The sequence below is a fragment of the Fringilla coelebs genome (assembly GCF_963513975.1).
Source record: "Fringilla coelebs genome assembly, chromosome: 1".
Lineage (NCBI taxonomy): Eukaryota > Metazoa > Chordata > Aves > Passeriformes > Fringillidae > Fringilla > Fringilla coelebs.
The window spans coordinates 122,811,777-122,821,638 of NC_140028.1; positions in this window are offsets into that span (position 1 = coordinate 122,811,777).

Sequence of the window (9,862 nt, forward strand, 5' to 3'; positions counted from 1 at the left end):
TTGGAAATAATGGAAATCATTTCAAATTACTTCCTTAGCCAATACTACAAACCTGGCCTACTGTTTTCAATAGCTCTAGCAGGTGATATTTTTCCTCCTGTAAAGAAGTAATTTTATTCTTGTTCTGTCTTACCTTTTCCCAGAACATTCTTATTACATTCATATAAGCATCCCTCTGTAACAGGCTGATTAAAAGAAAGCTGCATTTCATCCTGAGCTCATGAGCAAATATTTCCTCAGTTAACACATCTCTCCATTCCCAGTAGGATTAGATCACTCTACGTCTAATATTTCATAAGAATTTGCTGCTGGTTTGATAAATTGAAAAGATGGCATCCTCTTTACCACAAAGTCCTTTGCCCCATCAAAAAAAAAAAAAGCCATACTGTAATAAATAATAAATATACAGTACAGCTTCCTAAGACAGATTCCAAGAATTTTATGTGCTGTAATTTAATCCCTAGAAAACCAGAGGATATTAAATGAACTAAACTGTCTTAGCCAGAAATCTCTGATTTGGGCTGCTCTTTGATGTTTATATCTGAAAGTCTTTGATGTCCTAAAATTGTTTCAGAAATTAGAAAAAAATCTTGACTTTGTAAATCATTTTGTGATTACATAAATGACAATATGATGATGAATGGCACAGAATTTACAAAAAAATGAATCATTTCTCTGAATATTAAGTTAATCAAAAAAGCCAAGACTGTCTAGTATGAGCTCCTAGTGCTTTAAAGATCCTTTGGCATTCCAGATGCACAATGAAACAAAAATAGTGTAGCCTTATTATGAGCACCTTTCCACATCTGCAATCCTGTTATACAATAAACTCTTGTTCTTTTGTAGCGAGATTGCACTGGTTCTTTTTTTTCTTTCTTTTTTATTATTAATTTGAAACATGTGGGGAGAGGGTAATCCAGTAAGCCATAGGCATTTCATATCAGGGCTTTCATGCAATCACATGTAACGTCAACCATCTGGGTGGAAGGATAGATAGAACTTGCTTTATATCGATAGACTGCGAATGATAGCGAGGAGCAGAAAGAGTTGAGCTCTAATGAATGTTATATATTTACTTCTGCAAACACAGGCTCATTGGTGGAATAAACTGGTTTTGCTATTAAATAAAACAGCAAGCACCAGGCAATGTTTGTTGCATTTGCAGCATTTTAAGTGTATAACGTGGTAAGTGGATGCAAATGGGTACATATGAAAAATAAAAGAGAGCAAGTTGTATGCATATGCATGCATAAAAAGAGAGGTTTCTGCCAGCAATGTGTTTTTCTGATTGGCAAACTAATGCCACTTCTAAATTCACCAAACCTAGTGATTAGGTAGACAATTAAAAGATAATAATTTAGAAACCAGACGTCTGCTTTCATTTTGAGCAAAGAGAAAGCATTTTCTCTGAAAACACATTCATTTATTGTTTATTTTCAAAGCGAACTTTAAAATCAAATTACAGCGTTTGGAAGAAAAAAAATTAAATAGACATCTGAAAGAAATAGAATCTATTTCTAATTTTACCTTTTTGATGTCAGAAGATATCCTAGAGAAAAGCCTTAGGGATATAAATTCTTCTCAGACTTACAGTAAAGGCATGCAATTTTTTAAGATGCATTATCCTGTATCAAAGTTTTTTGAAAATCTGATAAAAATTTAAGAGCTCGTGCATCTAAAAGATTAAAACTAACAACAAATGCAAACAGTTAAAATTATTTACAGTCCTGTGAAATCCAAACTGCACACATGTGAAATACTCTGTATGCTGTAAAAACTGCAGTTCAGTCTGGAATTGTGTACAATAGAAGTTGAGAGAAAAATACATGACACGCAATATCTTTGCCTGTAAAGTACAAATTAGTGAGTTCCTACTCTGCATTTCTGTAACATATTTTCTAATCATTAAGACAATTCTTTGCTGATGTTTTCTTTTAATGTAGCATTCCAGGTGTTTTTCTCTGCTCTCTGTGAATGACAGAATAAGAACAAATTCCAAGGTAAGAAACTGAACACTGAAATTATACTCTGTTTTCATGAATAGTTTTGTAAATAAGATATTAAAAGACTAATCTTCCAGATTAGTTTTTTAGATAATAATAGTTTGACAGACTGTTTGTTGTTGTTGCTGCTGCTTGAGTGTGTGTGTAAGTATTCTACACAGCCCCCAGGCATTCAGTACTTCATTTCAAAGAACCAAAGCCATAAACCAGCAAATCACTCTATGACTTAAGTTCTCATCATACTTGAAGTGAGTGGTACTATGTCTGTATGGATATCTATGAACACAAATAAGTGGTTTGATTTTTTGGTACTAAAGAGCTCAGATCTATTGTATCAAAATATTCTGCTATATTTCATGTATATTTCCTCAGATGTTACGAACACAAATAAATTCTAGAGCCTTCATTTTAACATTAATAAACTCTTCTGTGGAAATCTTTTCAGAAACTGAGGATGAGAGGACATGCCTTATACTCCTGTGGGGAAGAAGTGTGGCCTTTCAAAAGAAAAAGACTGTGGGATTCAGAACTCCAGATTCCAAGGATCAGAATAATAGAAATGCTGTTTTCAGGGGATATTTGGAGGTCTCTCCTGCCAAAAGTTGATTTTTGCTAGCTGGCACTAGTTCAGGTAAGAGATATCTTAGTGCTACCCTGCCTAGGAAGCTCACAATTGAAGATTCCCCATCCCTGCTCTTTGGCCAGTCTGTTTCAGTGTTATACTACCTGTCTGCCAAAACAAGGATGTTTTTTATCATCTTTGTATCTCCCCTACAAGTAGTTGCAGGTCACTAGGTTGCTCCCATGTCCTGCTCCCATAGTCCAATAAATGGGCTACCTTCTTTGCAGTGTGCAGTACTGTTTACATTTCACCTGTAGTCCATCACAACCTTGTTATTTCCCAAGCTGTTCATGAAAACATGAGGTTGTTCTGACCCAGATTCAGGATCCTCATGATGTTTATATTGGTCCAGTTCTCAAGAATCCTTTGAATTAAAGTTTTCCAACTCTTCGTGTCAACCATTCTTCTGTATTAGTAATATCTGCAGATTTACCTGAGGACATATTCTGTGTCACCCTCTTAGCTGTTGATGGAAATGCTGAACAGCACGAGTCCCACTACCAAGCCACAGGGTACTTTTCTTATTGCCAACTGGAACCCAAAGCATTGATTCTGCTCCACTTTTACTGTGGTGGAGGAACCAATCTGCAACGCATTTAACAAACTGTTCTTTCAGTCCATACTTCCTCAAATTTAGTGAGAATCCTTTTGGGGGCAGTGCCAAAATCCAGCCTGACCACTGGGTATCCATTGTTTTCCTCCTCCCTGCTCAACATGCTGTCTCATAAGAGCAGGCAATCAGGCTGCTCAAGTCCGAACTAGTTATTCCTGATTGCTTTCATCTGTTTGAAGATGGATTCCAAAGGGGCATGCTTCTCAGTCTTTTCAGGGAGGGATAGGCCCTAAAATTCCCCAAGTCCTCCTGTCATTTTTTCCTAAAGATAGATGTAGTGTTAGCCATTTTTGGTTGTAAGGGATTTCCCTGATAATCACAGTGGTTTTTTCAGAGACCGTAGTATGGTAATCTCTGCAGCCAGCTCTTCCAGTGGCCTTGGATGAATGCCATCCATCTCCACCATCTTTCAATTTCTGTCAGTAATAATTACCCTGCATTATTTGGTTTCCATTTCTTCATCAAATTACATTAGTCAGTGCAGAGGTGTGAGATCAGGCAATACCTGTGAAAACCAAGACAAAACACCAAGTCTACTTCAGCTTCTTCTGTATCATTCTCAGAAACTTTTCTATCTCAGAATACTCACATTTTTCCTTAATTTACTTTGCAATTAACTTCAGAGCCTTGTTCCATCACCTTCTATGTCCCTGCTTACTTTTAGCTCAGACTAGATATTGGTCTGCACATTGTTTCTAAATACAAAAGAAATTAATTGCTATAAATGTGCTTTTTCATTTTCTTTCTACTTCTTGCATGGTGTCATTGCATTTCAATTAATCAGAAAGATTAATTGAGGATTTAGCCAAAAGCCAAAAGAAAAACAAGAGGCCTTAGACCAGTCAAGTGGTTGCATTAGGCTGCACTGGTTCCTGATGTTCCAATCATCACTTTCTGACTTGTGAAGCTGAAATGAGGACGCATAGGCTGATGGACAAAATTGGATTCTATGTCTTCTTGGTGATTTTCTGTAAGCAGTCTGCTCAGGAAATATGAAAAGTAAAATGGGAAACAGTAGCAGATGAAATCTGAAAAGTCCAGATTCCAGAAGGGACCCACTAAATTCTTTGGTCTTGTTTTCTCAGTCAGTGTTTGAGAGTTTCTCTCAGCTGGGGGGGAAAAAAAAAGTTTATTTTTAAATCTTTGACTTCTTGCCCCTTTTAAGCTCTTATTTTTCCAAAAATTTATGTCAACCTCTAAACTATGGCAAGAAGTTCTGTCATTGACTGAAAACAGAACCTGTGATTGTAGCTACATAATAGTATTGCAAATTTCTTCTTTTTCACCCCTCTGAGAATTATTTTTTGAGATTTCTAACATGCATACATATGCCCAGTGGCAAATTTTGCTGAATCCACTGTCACTATAAAGAGCACCATGTTCAATATGTCTGTTAGTGACTTTATGATGTTACCTAGGTCTGTAGGTAGTTTAATCCAATGATTAATTTTACTTTAATTTTATGTAAGATAATGATTTTGAATATTAAAAGGCTATTAGCTAGAACATCCTGGTCTTCCAGCTTCTCTAAATCATTTTTTCTATGTTTGTCTTTGAACAATGAATCTAATAATACTCTTTCAAAAATACACAATGCAGTTAAAACACGTGGTTGAAAATATTCTGAAAAAATTAACTGTATTACTAAATAGCAAATAAAAAAAAAAGAAAAAGAACAAATTATGTGATTGCTTCAGAATGAATTAGGAAACTCCCTTTCAACACAGGCTTAGAGGGAATGAGTCAAGAAATCCTGGAAAAAAATCTCTCATCGCAATAAAGACTAAACCAAAACCACCATGGCTAATCTTCAGCATCCTAGGACACTCCTGACTGACTACTGTGTACTAAGGTATATCAAGTTTTTAATTCACAGCCCTGATTTTCTACCTGAGCTAAATTAAATGTGATTATATGTCCTGTTTTTGTGTCTGAAAAATAGGAAAGAAAATAGATTTCCTCAATTATTCAATCTTTTTGGAACTAAAGATAAAATGGATTGTTCCATTCCTGACTTATTTTCTCTGGATCTGGTCTCACAAATGAGATAATCCCAGAGAGATTTAGCTTTGAAAGCAAAAGCGAATGATTTGATTTCCCCTGACTTTGTGAGCCAGGATTACCTACCAATTAAAGAATTAAGCTAGTAGACCAGGGACAGCGGGTTTGTTCTCAGCTGAGCAACTAATGTATTTTGGTAACCCAATGCAAATAATTAACCCTGCTTCTCTTCAGTTTATCCTTTCACAAGGTGATATATTTACATATTTACATATTTTGCTGGTGCTGGATTTACGTGCCTATACTTGCAATATAGACCCTTTCTACCAATGTTTGAATAGAAGCAAAGATGAAAAGACAGACTAATAGAATAATATTACAACTTACTTACTCTAGTGTTAGCAAAACATGCCATAGCCAGGACCCTGTATTTATGTGGGTAGCAGTAAATATCGGCAGGTCCTTCTGTATGTGTTTATGTAATTGCCCTTGTGGTCTGGGGATGTTTTAAATGCTAGGATGTAGTTGTCCATGACTCACAATGTCCTTTGTGCTAATGAATTCACGCTGTTGTTCCCCATTGCTAGGCAGGGGAAAATCCCTAATGGGGAGTGAGATTTCATTATTCAGTAATTCTCTGAAGTTGGGCAAATCTGGGGCAAAGATGACCTGGGACAGAACATGAAGAAACTACTTTTTATCAGTGAGTTTGTAAAATAGTTGGACTAAGAGTTCTCATTCCTTACTCTCTAGATTTTAACAAACACTTGGGCACATTTTTTTATTTACTATTTGCTTTCAAAATTACTACTTATACATAGTGTTATTTGCTATTGTGCCCTCAGATCACGGTGTCTGTGAGTAGTGCTACAACAGTTGCTTGGGCTCTTAGGTTCAGCCTTCCTGTGTTATATTTTCCCTTCACTGGACGGAATTTGGAATTTGAAAAATTTAGAATATTTTCAATGACAAGGTCTTTGGGCTTCATCTGTGTGTGGCAGCTAGTTCTGGAACTAGCTCTATCCTCCTACTAAATCTCCAATTTACTGGTGCAGTAGGAAAGGGTCCACCTTCCCTCCACACCACTGCCATCAAGGTATCGTAGACTCACAACTCCTCCTTCTCCTTCTCCAGCTAGGCTATGATTCTGTTTAGCTCTTCCTCCTTTTAAAATGCCCCTTTTTTTGGGTCATGAAATGCATGAAAATTAATCTTTGTCTCATCTTCTGGTAATGCTAAAGTGACCAGCAATGTCTGAGTTTTCCCTCTTACTGGTCACAGAGGAAATATGAATATTCAGTCCTTGCCTGAAAGATCTTCTAATTTAATATGTGATGCAAAACAACATGTTTGTCATAAATCAGAAGGCATAACAGAGGAAAGCCTCCCCTTCCTCTTCATGTTGGGAAGGGAATGGGAGAAACACCACCTCCACAAAAGTCATGTCTGCTCTTCCTTCATGCTCAGGGTCAGGGTAGCAGTTTCCCAGGTACTAATATACTCAACTGCTCTTATTTAGTCCCAAAAACCTTTTACTCATTCATGATGGTTATTGCTTTAAAACTACTGATAAGCACCAACCTCTGTACTATACCAATATTTCACTTTTGTCAGAACCTAAAATAGAAAATAGAAGGAAGGATAAAAAGTGATGCAATGACCTACATATAGGGAGGAGGATAGATAGCTTTAGTGTAACTGTTCAAAAAAAAAAATCCAGTAGTTTAACTCATTTAGTATTTCTAATAACCTCAAAAGACTATTATGTTATTTTACTTTTACCCAAAGCAAATAAAATTGCACTGTAGATATTAGCATCTCTGTGTCAATATGTCTACAGCACAACTTCATGCAAATTTCTTTTTTCAAGGAATAGCCTGACCAAGTTCCTGAAAATGATATTATTTTTGTTCTAATGGGAATAAACAAAGGCAGCTCAAATAATATTTAAAAACCTTCATGAGAATTCTCTACAATGTAGTGAATTATGCAATTGGAAAAGACAACCTTACACAAGATTTTGAAGTAGTCAAATGCTTACCTTGCCCAAGGTTTTTTTATCCAAATGGTATTCTCTCATCTCAGTTGGTAGTAAGCAACACCTTTCACCACATTTGAAACATTTTCTAAAGAAAATGGAGCTTCATGAACCTTCAAAACCTTTCATCTCATACCTAAAAAAAAAAAAAATTAAAAGGAAAAATTAGAAAAATTAGTGTTTTCTATGGCACAGATTATTAAAGATGTAGTAGGCTGGCTAAGTTTTTACTGTGAGGTGAGCATGAAAGGTATTATAAAAACATTTAGGCTAGTTTCCTTCCCTACACACATACACATGAATCAAACAAATGGGTTAAAAACCCTAAGATTTATGAAAATGGCTGTGGGCTTCTTTACCTTCTAATGTTAAACCTATAAAAAGAATATATATAACTAATGCCCATTTAATTAGCTTTAATATTGCTGTTAATATTTTTATTACTAATAACAACATTAATTTTGCAGCTCAATTACACTGACATGGATGATGCCTTTTATTCTGTAATCCAGTCAAAATTATAAAATAAATAAATAAATAAAGCAATTGGGAAATGAACTGATTTCCTCATCCTTCAAAATACTGAAAATTGCATATTTTTCATAGGAGAACACTTTCAAATACCTCATTTAAGACCTACCCTGCTAGAGCAGAATACAAGTTATATGGCTTCAAATATTCCAGATTGCTTATACCTTTCGATTAATGTTGCCAAATTTCTAAATGCTCATGCTTGAGAATGGTAAATTAGCACGGCTCTGAGTGCTGTGCCAGACCAAGGCCTGGGGTTGGACAGCCCCAACAGCAAGAGGAAATGGGCTCTGTGATTCGATAGAGAGACAAAGAGGGCAAACAGAGCAGTGAGAAGGGGGAGTCTGGGGAAAAGACCCATGGACCTCAAGAGGGGAGAAGACTGAAGCCCAGGAAAGTAAGGTAACCAGCCTCTTTTTCTCCTTTCTTCAAGAGTAAGACCAGTTGCTCCCCAAGTACCCCCAGCTGGAGGACAGGGATAGGGAGCAGAATGAAGACCCCGTAATCCAAGGGGAATGGTCAGCGACATGCTACATCACTTAGACACACACAGGTCTGTGGGGTTGGCTGGGATGCACCCAGGGGTACCAAGAGAGCTGGCAGGAGTGCTCACTGCGCCACTTTTCACCATCCACCAGCAGCCCTGGTTGACCCAGGGAGGTCCCAGGTGAGTGGAGGTCATCAAATGTGAGAACTGTCTACAAGGAGGGCTGTAAGGAAGATATAGGGAAGTACACCTGACCTTGTTCTGGGAGAGGCCATGGAGCAGATCATCTTGAGTGCCAGCACATGACACATGGGACAACAAGGGGGATCAGGCCCATCCAGCAGGAGTTTATGAGTGACGCTGCCAGCAAGTATCTGTGAAATCTTCTGGCAAAGTGTGTTACCGTCCCCGAGATCCTGATGGCAGAGGCAGGAGAAGATTTGGCTGCATAGGCAGTAAGCAGCACGATGGATCTAAAGATTTCAGCCATGCCACTGACACACATGGGAATGATATGATGGCACATAGGATGGAAATTTTCATTTTACAGCTCACTTGAAAAAAAAGTCTGACAAATAGCAGTAACACTGTTTGGTATTTTTAAAATTACATTTGCAGAATCAAAACTTTTAGGTTAGTAAGCAACCAAAGCTTACTCCATGTTGTTAAGAAAAACATGTTCCAGAGAAATAGTAATAAATCACTTGATGAACATATCTTACCTATAATTAATATAAAAATAAAATACCAACCATGGAGGGACCAAGTGCTTACAGCTAAATACTTTAATGGGATCTTCCTAAGGTTAAAAGTCTCTATAACACAAAAGGTCCCAGAAGTTAAATTCTAGATAAATCAAACTCTCAATTCCAATTTACTTTATTGTTCTTTTTGCCACAGTTCTTCTATTTCTCTTTGACACTTGTTCTGTTCCTGCTTTCCATTTGTAAAGAGAAACAATACATACCCAATGCAAATCTACCAAGCATATTGATGTGGCAGCTGCTAAAGCATGAGAAACGATTTTAGAGGCAAGATTTTAAATCTTATATTTAATCACTACTTGTTTACCGCAGAAAAAAAGAAAAAGGATGAATGACTAAGCAAAAATAACACCATCCATAAGATTAGCTGCTTCCAATGTGATGAATGGGAATGAAATGGAAATTTGGTTGGAAAGATTCCATGTGATACTGTAATTGTAGACCATTGTCTACAATACACACAAAGACATAAGTGGTTAAGAACTGTTAAGAGGGACTATGAAGAAAAGAAATTACATGTCCTAAGGAGAATACCATAGCCAGAAGCTAGCAAGGCAATGGATGGTTGAGAAGCTTGGCAAAGGAGACCTGTTTTCTGTAGATGACTTTAAGTTCAGTTCCCTTGCTTGTTGCAGGAGATACAGCTGTGAATTATTTTAAAAAAAAATCTGTAAATTTAATTAAATTTAATTTGTAAAAAATAGGAAAAAAGGAAAAGGATTAATCTGGTCCTCCATCAAACATCCATTTATTATGTTGATATATAAGCAAAATCTTCACAACAAAAATAGATTTAAGACTGA